This window comes from Bombina bombina, chromosome 2 (assembly GCF_027579735.1).
Source record: "Bombina bombina isolate aBomBom1 chromosome 2, aBomBom1.pri, whole genome shotgun sequence".
NCBI lineage: Eukaryota > Metazoa > Chordata > Amphibia > Anura > Bombinatoridae > Bombina > Bombina bombina.
This window is the reverse complement of record NC_069500.1, coordinates 1,007,771,608-1,007,787,705: the sequence shown is the minus strand read 5'-3', so window position 1 is coordinate 1,007,787,705 and position 16,098 is coordinate 1,007,771,608. Positions and strand designations below refer to the sequence as shown.

General features: G+C 41.7%; 1 protein-coding gene across 1 annotated transcript in view; it reads left to right on the top strand.

The window, feature by feature from the left end:
- Positions 1-16,098, top strand: part of LOC128649980 (bifunctional heparan sulfate N-deacetylase/N-sulfotransferase 4) — a 904,342-nt gene that overhangs the window by 311,374 nt on the left and 576,870 nt on the right. The window lies entirely within an intron of this gene.

The following is a 16,098-nucleotide window of genomic DNA, read 5'->3' as shown; positions in this document are numbered from 1 at the left end:
GGGAGACCTAGGATAGGGGGGTGAAAAAAGAGTAAGATGTGTACCCGTATGTACACCCCCAATCCCAAAATAACCCCTGGAGGTAAGTCCAATAGGAAAATGGAAAGAAACAGTCTTTCAAAGGGGCAGGAAAAGGGATATTAGTGCAACAAGTAACTTCAGATAGGACATAAGGGTCAGCCCAGGTCTTGGAGTAGTGGAGTAGAGGCTCTGGAGTGCCATTCAGAGGCTGAGGGGTCCAGATCACCTGTTTTTCCTTTTTTCCTGGGGGGTAGTCCAGGGGGGCTAATGAGTTCCCAGGTGGTGAGGAGTTTCATACCTTGTTCTAAGGAGGAGACTGTGTGAGATGAATCTTGGTATTGAACATGTAACTTCACCGGGAATCCCCACCTGTATTTGATCTTGTTTTGTCTGAGAGCCAGGGTGAACTGATGGAAAGTCCTTCTTTTGTTTAGTGTGTATGGAGATAGGTCAGGGAAGATCTGTAACTTGTTGTATGGTTCCTTAAGGGGTCTGTTGGTGAAGGAGGCTCTCATGATCTTCTCTTTAGTGGTGTAGTAGTGTAGACGTACAATGACGTCTCTGGGAGTGTCAGGTATGGAGTTACGGGGGCGTGTGGACCTGTGTGCTCTGTCCATTAGGAGATCTTGATCTGTGGTGGAGTCAAGGATGATCTTAAACAATGCAACCAAGTATTGTTGGAGGTTTGATGCAGAGACATCTTCCGGAATTCCGCGGATCCTGAGGTTGTTGCGGCGGGATCTGTCTTCATTATCTGCCAACTTGGATTCGAGATCGGACATTTGTTCTGCTAGTGATTGAGAGTAAGCTAAGAGGTTGGCATGGTCAGTCGCCAAATCTTCATGTTTCCTCTCAAGGATTTCAGTTCTCTCCCCCAGAGAAGAGATCTCGCGTTTCAGTTCGCCAACTGAGTGACGAAGCTCCTGCCTTAGGGACGAATAGTGAGTGTCCATCTTATCAGTTAAGATACTGATGGATTCTAGAAAAGTTGATTGAGAAAGTGTGGTTTTATCTTTGCGAGATACCTCAGGTCTAGAATTATCTGCCCCTGGAGCTGCTGAATCTCTGGAATCCTCTCCTGAGAACTCAGGATCTGAGAAGGTTTTACTATGGAAGTGATCCGTGAGAGTCCTCTTAGGATTTTCCTGGTGCTTTGGTTTTCTTTTGATAGACTGAGCCATGTCATAAGTGGGAGGCTATCCAGAGAGTAGAATTTAAAGGTGTAGGCTTGAAGTTGCTGAATCAGGGGGGGATGTTGCCCCCGCCCCTCCAAAGCCAGGTGCTCTAGCCCATCATTTTCCTATATCAGGGAGTAGATAGGGAGGTTCAGTAGTTCACTGCAGGTCTGTAGGATAGGTGAGCGATTCCCCCTCTCCTGGGGATGTACTACCTCTGGGCGAGACCGGTAAAAGGAGAAAGGATATGACCGGCGCCCTAGGGGTGGACGCAGGAAAGGGGGGAGAGGGGGGCGTCCAGGGGAGTGGAGATGCTGCTTCTGTATGGATTGTGCAGAGTGTCCTCTCTAGGATGAGACCCCACAATGGTAGCAAGTGACCTGGGTATGATACAGATTCTGCAGACTATATTGGGAGGAAAAGTGGTGAGGTGGCCTCAAAAATTCTGTAAGAGGCTGTGGCTGCAAATAGTATTTCTGAGTGTTTTGATTGTGGCCCACTAGATAAATAAGCTGTATTGCAGAGGGGGATTAGTACCGTCAGAAGGTAATGTAAGCAGCTATATGCTGCTGCAGTGTTGTACAATCCTCAAATAGAGAAGGCTGGGACGCAAGTCACAATTAATGACAGAGGGGATTAAACATAAAATATAGAGGTCTCACCCACAGTTCTGTCACCTAAGTCAGAGGTTGAAGGGATGCACTGACTTCTGCTGGGCTGGGGTCCGGTATTCACTGTGCGTTGCAGGTATGGAGCGTGGAGGTAGATGCCGGAATCTGTCTCCGGTGTAAATCTCAAGCTTGTCCCAGCTACCTTTTGATTATGCTCTGGAGCCCCAGGCAATGTCGAGGGAGGAGAGACACCAAGTCCCACTGTCCGGTGTGATATGGATAGGGCTTGTGAGAAGGATGTGCGTGTTAGCACAGCTACTCCAGAGGCTTCGCGTGACACCCTGCATGAACGGGAGTTAAGTAAAGATGGCTGCCATTCGCGGGCTTTTGTGACGTCCCATCTCCTTCGATCTTTGCAAAAGTAGCAGCGTTACAGGGGTCTGGAGGGTGTCGAGATTGTTCCCATATGCCAGGGGGCAAATAGAGTAGTTTATATCCGATCCCAGTAAAGTCCGGTGTTGCGAAGGACTCAGGTAGAAAGCTCCAGTGTCTCAGATCGTGGGAAACATCCCGTTTGCAGATAAGTGTCAGATGGTAGGGTGTAGGGATAAAGGGGGATATTGTGTGCCAAATGGGTAAAAATTTGAGGGTATAAATAGGCTTTAAATTTAAATTTTGGGCAACGGAAGCAGAGGAGCTCCGGTCTCAAGCGTCCTCACTGCTCCGTAGTTGGCTCCGCCCCCTCCCCCTGCACCTTTTAAACAACGCTGGTATTTAGAGTTCTCTGAAGGGCTGCGTTAGGCTCCAAAAAGGGAGCGTACAGGCATATTTACCGCCACTTCAACTCTCAATACCAGCGTTGCTTACAGACGTGGCCAGCTTAAAAAACGTTCTCGTGCACGATATCCCCATAGGAAACAATGGGGCAGTTTGAGCTGAAAAAAAAACACCTGCAAAAAAGTAGCGTCTAGCTCCTAACGCAGCCCCATTGTTTCCTATGGGGAAACACTTCCTAAGTCTGCACCTAACACCCTAACATGTACCCCGAGTCTAAACACCCCTAACCTTACACTTATTAACCCCTAATCTTCCGCCCCCGCTATCGCTGACCCCTGCATTTTATTATTAACCCCTAATCTGCCGCACCGTACACTGCCGCAACCTACATTATCCCTATGTACCCCTAATCTGCTGCCCCTAACATTGCCGACCCTTATATTATATTTATTACCCCCTAATCTGCCCCCCCCCCAACGTCGCAGCTACCTTCCTACACTTATTAACCCCTAATCTGCTGACCGGACCTCGCCGCCACTATAACCCCTTAATGACCACAGCACTTTTCCATTTTCTGTCCATTTGGGACCAAGGCTATTTTTACATTTTTGCGGTGTTTGTGTTTAGCTGTAATTTTCCTCTTACTCATTTACTGTACCCACATATATTATATACCGTTTTTCTCGCCATTAAATGGACTTTCCAAAGATACCATTATTTTCATCATATCTTATAATTTACTTTAAAAAAAAATATAAAATATGAGAAAAAAATGGAAAAAAACACACTTTTTCTAACTTTGACCCCCAAAATCTGTTATACATCTGCAACCACCAAAAAACACCCATGCTAAATAGTTTCTAAATTTTGTCCTGAGTTTAGAAATACCCAATGTTTACATGTTCTTTGCTTTTTTTGTAAGTTATAGGGCCATAAATACAAGTAGCACTTTGCTATTTCCAAACCATTTTTTTTTTCAAGATTAGCGCTAGTTACATTAGAACACTAATATCTTTCAGGAATCCCTGAATATCCATTGACATGTATATATTTTTTTTTTAGTAAACATCCCAAAGTATTTATCTAGGCCAATTTTGGTATATTTCATGCCACCATTTCACCGCCAAATGCGATCAAATACAAAAAATCGTTCACTTTTTCACAAATTTTTTCACAAACTTTTGGTTTCTCACTGAAATTATTTACAAACAGCTTGTGCAATTATGGCATAAATGATTGTAAATTTTTCTTTGGGATCCCCTTTGTTCAGAAATAGCAGACATATATGGCTTTGGTGTTGCTTTTTGGTAATTAGAAGGATGCTAAATGCCACTGTGCACCACACGTGTATTATGCCCAGCAGTAAAGGGGTTAATTAGGGAGCATGTAGGGAGCTTTTTGGGGTAATTTTAGCTTTAGTGTAGTGTAGTAGACAACCCCAAGTAATGATCTAGGCCCATTTTGGTATATTTCATGCCACCATTTCACCGCCAATTGCGATCAAATTAAAAAAAAAGTTAAATTTTTCACAATTTTAGGTTTCTCACTGAAATCATTTACAAACAGCTTGTGCAATTATGGCACAAATTGTTCTAAATGCTTCTCTGGGATCCCCTTTGTTCAGAAATAGCAGACATATATGGCTTTGGCGTTGCTTTTTGGTACTTAGAAGGCCGCTAAATGCCGCTGCGCATCACATGTGTATTATAGCTAGCAGTGAAGGGGTTAATTAGGAAGTTTGTAGGGAGCTTGCAGGGTTAATTTTAGCTTTAGTGTAGAGATCAGCCTCCCACCTGACACATCAGACCCCCTGATCCCTCCCAAACAGCTCCCTTTCCTCCCCCACCCCACAATTGTCCCCGCCATCTTAAGTACTGGCAGCAACTCTGCCAGTACTAAAATAAAATATATATTTAGGCTTTTTTTTTTTTTTTTTAAAGCATATTTACATATGCTGCTGTGTAGGAGCCCCCCTTAGCCCCCAACCTGGCTGATCCCCCACCAAACAGCTGTCTAACCCTCCCCCTCTGCCTTAATGGCCGCCATCTTGGGTACTGGCAGCTGTCTGCCAGTACCCAGTTTATAAAAAAAAAGTGTTGCTTTTTAATTTTTTCCCCATTTTCTGTCGTGTAGCTCCCCTACCCACCAAAGAACAAACCCCCACCCCCTCCTAGATACCTTTACTGTTGTTTTTCTTTTTTTTAATAAACAGCTGTACCTGAAACTTTTCTGTAGTGTAGCGGTTCCCACCCACTCCCGCCCCGTGCACGCACCCGCCACCCGGCGTGCACGCGCGCGCGCCTGTGCGCGCCCCCATCGCCCCCGCCCCCGATCCCGCCCCCCTCTACATTACCCGGCCCATCGATGGCCGCCCACCCGCCTCCCAAGTCAGCTCCCACCCACCAACGTTACCGGCCACCGATGTCCGGTGCAGAGAGGGCCACAGAGTGGCTCTCTCTGCACCGGATGGCCATTTAAGGTTATTGCAGGATGCCTCCATATCGAGGCATCACTGCAATAACCGGAAAGCAGCTGGAAGCGAGCAGGATCGCTTCCAGCTGCTTTCCACACCGAGGACGTGCAGGGTACGTCCTCAGGCATTAACTGCCTTTTTTCTGAGGACGTACCCTGCACGTCCTCGGTCGTTAAGGGGATAATAAATTTATTAACCCCTAAACGGCCTCACTCCCGCCTCAAAAACCCTCTAATAAATAGTATTAACCCCTAATCTGCCCTCCCTAACATCGCCGACACCAAACTTCAAGTATTAACCCCTAATCTGCTGACCGGACCTCGCCGCCACTATAATAAATGTATTAACCCCTAAAGCTAAGTCTAACCCTAACACTAATACCCCCCTAAGTTAAATATAATTTAAATCTAACTAAATAAAATAAATCTTATTAAATACATTAATCCTATTTAAAGCTAAATACTTACCTATAAAATAAACCCTAATATAGCTACAATATAAATAATAATTATATTGTAGCTATTTTAGCATTTATATTTATTTTACAGGCAAATTTATATTTATTTTAACTAGGTACAATAGCTATTAAATAGTTAATAACTATTTAATAGCTACCTAGTTAAAATAATTACAAAATTACCTGTAAAATAAATCCTAACCTAAGTTACAATTAAACCTAACACTACACTATCAATAAATTAATTAACTAAACTATCTACAATTATCTACAATTAAATCAACTAAACTAAATTACAAAAAATAAAAAAAAGATTACAAGAATTTTAAACTAATTACACCTACTCTAAGCCCCCTAAAAAAATAACAAAGCCCCCCAAAATAAAAAAATGCCCTACCCTATTCTAAAATAAAAATTTAACAGCTCTTTTACCTTACCAGCCCTTTTGCGGGGCATGCCCCAAAGAAAACAGCTCTTTTGCATTTAAATAAACATACAATTCCCCCCCAACATTACAACCCACCACCCACATACCCCTAATCTAACCCAAACACCCCTTAAAAAACCTAACACTAAGCCCCTGAAGATCTCCCTACCTTATCTTCACCACGCCGGGTACCACCGATCCGTCCAGAAGAGGGTCCGAAGTCTTCATCCTATCCGGCAAGAAGAGGACATCCGGACCGGTAGACATGTTCATCCAGGCGGCGTCTTCTATCTTCATCCATCCGGGGGGGAACAGGACCATGTCTTCTTCCGGCGACTCCCGACGAATGAAGGTTCCTTTAAGTGACGTCATCCAAGATGGCGTCCCTCGAATTCCGATTGGCTGATAGGATTCTATCAGCCAATAGGAATTAAGGTAGGAAAATTCTGATTGGCTGATTAAATCAGCCAATCAGATTGAGCTCGCATTCTATTGGCTGTTCCAATCAGCCAATAGAATGCGAGCTCAAGCTGATTGGCTGATCCAATCAGCCAATCGGATTGAACTTGAATCTGATTGGCTGATTCAATCAGCCAATCAGATTTTTCCTACCTTAATTCCGATTGGCTGATAGAATCCTATCAGCCAATTGGAATTCGAGGGACACCATCTTGGATGACGTCACTTAAAGGAACCTTCATTCGTCAGGAGTTGCCGGAAGAAGAGGATGGATCCGCGTCGACTGCTTGAAGATGGTCCCGCGCCGGATGGATGAAGATAGAAGACGCCACCTGGATGAACATGTCTACCGGTCCAGATGTCCTCTTCTTGCCGGATAGGATGAAGGCTTCGGACCCTCTTCTGGACAGATCGGTGATACCCAGTGTGGTGAAGATAAGGTATGGAGATCTTCAGGGGCTTAGTGTTAGGTATTTTAAGGGGTGTTTGGGTTAGATTAGGGGTATGTGGGTGGTGGGTTGTAATGTTGGGGGGGGTATTGTATGTTTATTTAAATGCAAAAGAGCTGTTTTCTTTGGGGCATGCCCTGCAAAAGGCCCTTTTAAGGGCTGGCAAGGTAAAAGAGCTGTTAACTTTTTATTTTAGAATTTTTTTATTTTGGGGGGCTTTGTTATTTTTTAAGGGGGCTTAGAGTAGGTGTAATTAGTTTAAAATTCTTGTAATTTTTTTATTTTTGTAATTTAGTGGGGGTTTTTTTGTAATTTAGTTTAGTTGATTTAATTGTAGATAATTGTAGATAGTTTAGTTAATTAATTTATTGATAGTGTAGTGTTAGGTTTAATTGTAACTTAGGTTAGGATTTATTTTACAGGTAATTTTGTAATTATTTTAACTAGGTAGCTATTAAATAGTTATTAACTATTTAATAGCTATTGTACCTAGTTAAAATAAATACAAAGTTGCCTGTAAAATAAATATAAATCCTAAAATAGCTACAATATAATTATTATTTATATTGTAGCTATATTGGGGTTTATTTTACAGGTAAGTATTTAGCTTTAAATAGGATTAATTTATTTAATAATAGTTAATTTATTTTGTTAGATAAAAATTATATTTAACTTAGGGGGGTGTTAATGTTAGGGTTAGACTTAGCTTTAGGGGTTAATACATTTATTATAGTAGCAGCGAGGTCCGGTTGGCAGATTAGGGGTTAATACTTGAAGTTAGGTGTCGGCGATGTTAGGGAGGGCAGATTAGGGGTTAATACTATTTATTATAGGGTGTCACGCTCAGCTGCTGGGAAGCTCTGCAGTCCTCTCTGTGTGCTTGATTGACAGGTGTCTGAGCCACCCCTTCCTGATGATGTCACAACCAGGCTTTTTATTCTTGGCTTCCTGTTTCTCCAGTGCCAGTTTGTTTGTTAACTTTTTGGCTTCTGATAGGATTTCGCTGAGGAATCTCTCTAACTGCTGCTTTTCTGTTGCCAATCTCTTCAAGGATTTACTATGCTGGATTAACCTTCAACCTCCTGATTACCTGTCTCCAAACAATGCAAGTACTGTTTGTTTTGTGAAACTTTCAAACTTCCTGTTTACCTGCTGCAAACCTTGCATATTCAGACTACTCTGTGTACTGCCAAACTATTCAAATACTATTATTTCTGTGAAACCTTCAATCTGCATGTTTACCTGTTTCCAAACTCTGCAAATACAATTATTCAGTGTAAACCTTCAAACTGCTTGATATCCTGTTGCCAATCTCAACAAGTACTGATTAATCTGTGTTAACCTTCAAACTACCAGCTTACCTGTTGCTACCTCTGCAAGTTCTGACAACACAGTGTTAACCTTCAAACTACCTGATTACATGTTGTTAATTCTGCAAGTTCTGACTACACAGTGTTTACCCTCAAACTGCCTGATTACCTGTTGCATACTCTGCAAAGACTGTCTACACAGTGTTAACTCTCACACTGCCTGATTACCTGTTGAATACTCTGCAAAGACTGTCTACTCAGTGTTAACCCTCAAACTGCCTGATTACCTGTTGCATACTCTGCAAAGACTGTCTACACAGTGTTAAATTATGATGTGGGCAATAAGGAGCTTTTGGCTATAAAATTAGCTTTGGATGAATGGAGGCATTGGTTAGAGGGTACCAGTCAACCTTTTTTCATTCTGACAGATCACAAGAATCTTTTATACCTCCAAACAGCTACACGTCTCAATCCTCGTCAGGATCGGTGGGCCTTGCTCTTCTCCAGGTTTAATTTTGTACTTTCCTATGTTCCTGGTTCAAAAAATTCCAAGGCAGATGCTTTATCTAGGCAGTTCCAATCTTCTGAACCTTCTCCATTGGATTCAGAACCTATACTATATCCAGTCAAAGTTTTGGCTCAAGTATCCTCTTTTCCAGTACAGGCTTTACATGCTGCTCAAGTCAGGGTACCATCTTCTTGCAAACTACCTTCTGGTATCCTGTATGTACCCAAAGGATTATGTCTTAAGCTTCTACATTGGGCTCATGACAACATTTCAGCAGGTCATCCGGGAATAACCAATACATTGTGGAAACTGAAGCAGCATGTTTGGTGGTCCACTATGAGGAGGGATGTTAAGGATTATATTGCTGCTTGTAGTTCTTGTGCTTCGAACAAACAATCTTCTCATCGACCGTTTGGTCTATTACACCCTCTTCCTATTCCTCATTACCCTTGGTCTCACTTATCCATGGGCTTTGTTACAGATCTTCCTGTTTCTGCTGGAAATACGACCATTTGGGTAGTGGTGGATCGGTTCTCCAAGTCTGCTCCCTTCATACCTCTTCCAGGCTTGCCTTCAGCTCAAAGACTTTCTGAACTCTTTGTTCTACATATATCTCGTTTACATGGTTTTCCCACTGACATAGTCTCAGATCGTGGAGTCCAATTTGTTTCCAAATTTTGGAGGTCTTTTTGTAAGCACTTCGGAATCAACATATCACTTTCTACTGCACACCATCCTCAATCCAACGGACAGACTGAGCGTGTAAATCAAGCCTTGGAATCTTTTCTAAGACATTATGTAGACCATCACCACTCCAACTGGTCTCAGTTATTGCCTTTAGCGGAATTAGCTCACAACTCACGTTATAACGCCTCATTACAGACCTCTCCCTTTAAGGCAGCTTATGGTTTTGAACCTAGAACCTTTCCTATGATTACCAGTTCTACTGAAGTCCCTGGAGCAGATCGTATAGTGAAAAATCTCAGTAATCACTGGCAACTCATTCGTCAAAATCTACTCTCTTCTTCCTTAAGACATAAGAAATATGCTGATCACAGAAGGTGCAAGGCTCCTTTACTTTGTACTGGAGACAGAGTATTTTTATCCACCAGATTCATACATCTAAAACAACCTTGTACCAATTTGGGTCCTAAGTACATTGGACCTTTTCGAATTGTTTCCAGAGTTTGTTCTTCTGCATACCGCCTGGCCTTACCCAAGACTCTCAAGATCCATCCAGTGTTTCATGTCTCCCTACTCAAGCCAGTCATCTACAATCGGTACTCTATCAAGAGTAAACCACCTCCTCCACTTTCCGTAGAGGGAACTTCTGAGTTTGAAGTCAGCCAGATTCTCGATTCCAAGCTACGGGGCAATCGGCTGTACTACCTGGTTCATTGGAAGGGTTATCCTATCTCTGAACGATCTTGGGAACCGGCCTCTCATGTTCATGCTCCAGCTCTTATCAAGTCTTTTCACAAGAAATACCCTGCTAGGCCCGGTCGGGTCCCCCGGAGGGGTCCTTGAGGAGGGGGCACTGTCACGCTCAGCTGCTGCTAAGCTCTGCAGTCCTCTCTGTGTGCTTGATTGACAGGTGTCTGAGCCAACCCTTCCTGATGATGTCACAACCAGGCTTTTTATTCTTGGCTTCCTGTTTTTCCAGTGCCAGTTTGTTTGTTAACTTTTTGGCTTCTGATAGGATTTCGCTGAGGAATCTCTCTAACTGCTGCTTTTCTGTTGCCAATCTCTTCAAGGATGTACTATGCTGGATTAACCTTCAACCTCCTGATTACCTGTCTCCAAACAATGCAAGTACTGTTTGTTTTGTGAAACTTTCAAACTTCCTGTTTACCTGCTGCAAACCTTGCATATTCAGACTACTCTGTGTACTGCCAAACTATTCAAATACTGTTATTTCTGTGAAACCTTCAATCTGCATGTTTACCTGTTTCCAAACTCTGCAAATACAATTATTCAATGTAAACCTTCAAACTGCTTGATATCCTGTTGCCAATCTCAACAAGTACTGATTAATCTGTGTTAACCTTCAAACTACCAGCTTACCTGTTGCTATCTCTGCAAGTTCTGACAACACAGTGTTAACCTTCAAACTATCTGATTACATGTTGTTAATTCTGCAAGTTCTGACTACACAGTGTCTACCCTCAAACTGCCTGATTACCTGTTGCATACTCTGCAAAGACTGTCTACACAGTGTTAACTCTCACACTGCCTGATTACCTGTTGCATACTCTGCAAAGACTGTCTACTCAGTGTTAACCCTCAAACTGCCTGATTACATGTTGCATACTCTGCAAAGACTGCCTACACAGTGTTAACCTTCAGACTGCCTGATGACAAATGACCTACTCCTGCATTATTAACTGTTTCCTGTTTTACCATTCTTCTGTCTGAGTATAAGTGGACTATCCCTGCTCTCCTGATACTGTGGAAGACATTTCCTGAAACCAGTTCCTTATTCAGAAGTCTATCTGGCTGATATCATGAATTACTTTGGCACAGGCTAACCCTGCTCCATATCGTGAGTACTTTGTTTTTTGGAGGTTGTCGTGGGGTCACGTCCTGGATTAAACTCAGAGTGCAAGGGTGTTGTTTAAGTTCGCCCTAGCATTTGGGTCTTCTTCTGGACATTTCCTGACCTGACATAGGGTTTTTGAGGCGGGAGTGAGGCGGTTTAGGGGTTAATACATTTATTATAGTGGCAGCGAGGTCCGGTCGGCAGATTAGGGGTTAATAAGAGTAGGTAGATAGCGGCGACATTGGGGGCGGCAGATTGGGGTAATAAATATAATATAGGGGTCGGCGATGTTAGGGGCAGCAGATTAGGGGTACATAGGGATAATGTAGGTTGCGGCGGTGTGCAGTCGGCAGATTAGGGGTTAAAATTTTTTATTAGAGTGGCGGAAATGTGGGGGGACCTCGGTTTAGGGGTACATAGGTAGTTTATGGGTGTTAGTGTACTTTAGAGCACAGTAGTTAGGAGCTTTATAAACCGGCATTAGCCCATAAAGCTCTTAACTCCTGACTTTTTTCTGCGGCTGGAGTTTTGTCATTAGAGTTCTAACGCTCACTTCAGCCAAGACTCTAAATACCAGCGTTAGAAAGATCCCATTGAAAAGATAGGATACGCAATTGGCGTAAGGGGATCTGCGGTATGTAAAAGTCGCGGCTGGAAAGTGAGCAATAGACCCTTTCCTGACTGACTCTAAATACCAGCGGATGGCCAAGACCAGCGTTAGGACCCCCTCACACTGGTTTGGACGGCTAATGCAGAACTCTAACTCTAGGTGATAATTAGCAGACCCTAACTCTATTATACTATACACAATACAGCCAAAAATGTGTCTCCCAATAAAGGTAATAAAAAGTACTCGCAGGGAAAAACTGTCCCCTCAAAAACACCATCAGTCAACAATTTCTTTAAAGCTCTGGAGCACACAATCCCTTGCAGTAAAAAACAGTTGTCACCTAGCCTGGAAGACACTACACCTTCATCAGAGTCAGAGGAAGATATCAACACTGATGCACTTACTATTCCAAAAGTCCTGTTTGACTCTCTTCCATCAAAAAAGGATTTTTCATCCTTAGTGTCGCAGGTGAAGCAATGCATAAGGGATGAACTTATGGAAATTAAAAAAAGATATCACTGATATGGGGCACAGGACTGAAAAAATAGAAACTGACCAAAATATGTACACAACAACTTTTAGCAAAGTACACTCACAAAAGCAAAAACAAGATGAACATATACAAGAACTTGAAAACCGAATCAATGACATTGAAAATCGAAAGTAGGAGACAAAATAGCAGGGTCAGGGGGATCCCTGAAAGTATAACGGTATCTGGCCTTGAACGATATCTACAGGGCCTATTTAACTTCCTCAAGGAGGACGATTCTGTGGACATAGTTGAAATAGACAGGGTTCATAGAGCCCTTCGTCCTAAACCCCTAGACTCTCAATCTCCATGAGATGCCATCAACCTCCAAGGGATGTCATAGCAAAGATTACAACATATGTAGTCTAAGAAGAAATTATGAGACTGGCAAGATTAAAACGACCTATCAGGTACAACAACTCTGACTTACAAATCTTCTCTGATCTCTCTGTCAGGACAATACAAAAATGGAAGGAGTATATATGTGCGATTCATTTCGGATCGATTCGGAAATTCGGCCGAATTCGTTAAATTCGGAGATTCGGATCGATTCGAATTGAAATAGTGCCGAATCTACAAAATAAATCTGAATTAGTTTGGATTTATTCGGTAGATTCGGATGGCCATGGATTACACTAGTATTGTACAGTATATTAGGTTATATCACTCTGCTATGGGTTACACCTAATATACAGTACATAATACTAGTCTAATACACAGCATATCCCACCTAACACATACCAAAATTCTGAATTTCCGATGCGAACCGAATCCAGCCAAATTTATTTGAATCCGAATTAATCCGAAACTAATTCATTCAAATTTTTCCGAATTCGAATCGATCTGAACCGAAATTCGAAAAAATCCGAATCGATCCGAACCGAACCAAAACGAATTTTTCGATCATGCACAAGTCTAGAAAGGAGTTATCCCCCCTCACCACCATGCTTAGAAAACAGAACATTGCATATAGGTGGGGATTTCCTTTTCGTATGCTAATTAACTGGAAAGGAAGCCGGCTAGTCTGTAAATCCATAGAAGACATTCCAGAAATATGTAAGAAACTGGATTTGTTAGTACCACAACTTGCCGAAAATCAACCATCAGCAGGCCATATTTATTCTCAACAGTCCTTGGATCCTCTTCCACAGAGACCAGAATGGCATCAATTCCAACCTAAAAAATCCTGCAGACAGGCAGTGAAGCCTTCATCAACACCGGGAGTAGGAACCTGAAAAGATGTTCCCTATATCCTTCCTTCATTATTTTAGCTTTGCATAAATGTTAAATGTTGTGTACATTTTGCCTTCTTTTCCCATATATTATAGGTATGAATGTTGTAACCTCTTAGTAGATGGGAAGGGAGAACATATATGATATTATTAGCCACCTTATTGTTACTCCTATTATCTTCTATGTTTCTACATGGTGAGGATGATGTTTATCCTCAGCTACTTAACTTTTTAATTATATCTCATAGCAGTCTGTTAAAATTTGGTAGTTTAAAATTGCTTAGTTATACATTTTTGCTATTTTGTACAGGTTACCACTTCAACCCACTTCTGAATACACAGGTCACACACCTCCAATCTCATCTTTTCATGTACACAAATATTGCATAAATGAATGACACACAAAAAAAAACCAATAACCCTAATCTCACAAAACGTGAAAGGCTTTAACTGTCCGTCTAAAAGAAAAATGGCATTAAAAGACTTATAAAAGCGAGGGGGGAACATAGTGATGTTAGAAGAGACCCACTTTAAATAAGGAATCTTGCCTAGATACTTCTCTTCATACTATACCCAACATTACCATATCCCTAATACACTTAAAAAAAACAACAGTCAGCATTTTCATTAGTAAGTCTCTTCCTTTTTCTCTACTAAGATCTGACAAGGATAAAGAGGGCAGATATCTTTGTCTTGTGGGCCTCCTTTTTGGTAAACCAGTCACTCTGGTAAATCTCTATGCACCTAATAAAAAAAAAGGCCCTCTGATAATAGCAGGAGACCTCAATTTCATACTAAACCCAAACATGGACTGCTCTACTTCCATTTCTAAGGTTCCCCAAAATACATTAACATCTATTTGGCAAAATCTCAAACTACTAACATTACATGACACGTGAAGATACATGCATCCACAAAAAAGAGACTTCACCTTCTTCTCTCACCCTCAGAAAACCTACTCTATGCTGGATTACATACTAGTTGACCATCTAGCTCTCTCATTAGTGACTAATGCAAGCATTAAACATACCAACTGGTCTGATCACTCTATGACCACATGTGGAATGCATTGGCCATCTATGCCTCTAAAAACTTTTAACTGGAGATTAGATTAATCCCTTCTTTTGGATACCAACTCTAAAGACTTACTAGAACAGCACCTAGACACTTTTTTTCACAATTAATGATAACCAGCAGGTTGACTTGGGGACTGTCTGGGAGGCTCATAAGAGTTATATGCGGGGGGAACTTATAAAAATGAAAGCACAAAAAAAAAAAAGACAGGCTTGAATATACTTATTTAGCCCCAAAAATAGTGGAATTAGATTACCTTCATAAAACACAACCAACTAATGAGACTGTTCTGGCACAACTTAAACAATATAGAACCCGAATGAACAACCTCCTCCACATAAAGACACAAAAACAAGACCTTTTTACACAGCAATGATTCTATAGTGAAGGGAATAAGGCGGGCGAACTGCTAGCAAAAACTCTGAAAAAACAAAACTCTAAAACCTATGTGCATGCACTAACCAGTACAGCAGGGCACTAAAAATATTGCAGACTTATTTAAACAGTTTTACCATCGCTTATATAATTTATTACCTGATAAGGACAGGGAATAACACAAGAATGTATGTGAAGAGTACTTGCGAGATGTCCCTGTACCTCCGATACCTGCAGATCTGATAAACACACACAACCTCCCAATTTCAGAAGAGGAGGTTAGAGAGGCCATTAAAAACTTAAAAACTAACAAGGCTCCAGGCCCAGATGGATTCTCAGGTTTATATTACAAATCTTTTACAGATTGTCTCACTCCATACCTTACATTTTTGTTTAATCAAATACCAGTTATCCTTCCCAGACTCAATTCTACAGGCGCATATCTCAGTATTGCCCAAACCAGGCAAAATTCCCAACACCCCTGCAAACTTTAGGCCGATATCTTTGTTAAGTGTCAACCTAAAGTTATATGCTCCTCCTTATTATCCACCAGGAACAAGTTGGTTTTGTACCGCAGAGAGAGGCAAAGGATAATACTATGAAAGTACTCGACCTATTAGAATACATCATGTCCCATGATATTTCAGTTATATACTTATCTACTGACACTGAGAAGGCATTTGACCATTTGGACTGGACATTTTTAAGCTCCACTCTCCTCCACTTTGGTTTCCCAGACAAATTCTTAAGACAAGTTATGGCCCTATACCAATACCCCTCTGCCCAGATCAAGGTTAATTGGGTGCCTTTCGGATTCATTTAAAATTTGCAATGGATCTAGAAAGGGTTGTCCCCTGTACCCCTTGCTATTTATTTTATCCCTAGAACCCCTAGTCATTAAAATAAGACTTAATCCCAGTATAAGAGGTTTGCACATAAAAGAAAGATCTTACAAATTAGCAATGTTCGCTGATGATGTCCTAATGATGCTAACCGACCAGATGACATCTCTCTCTGTGGTACTAGAAGAACTAACCAGATTTGGTCAGGTATCCAATTTATTGGTCAATCT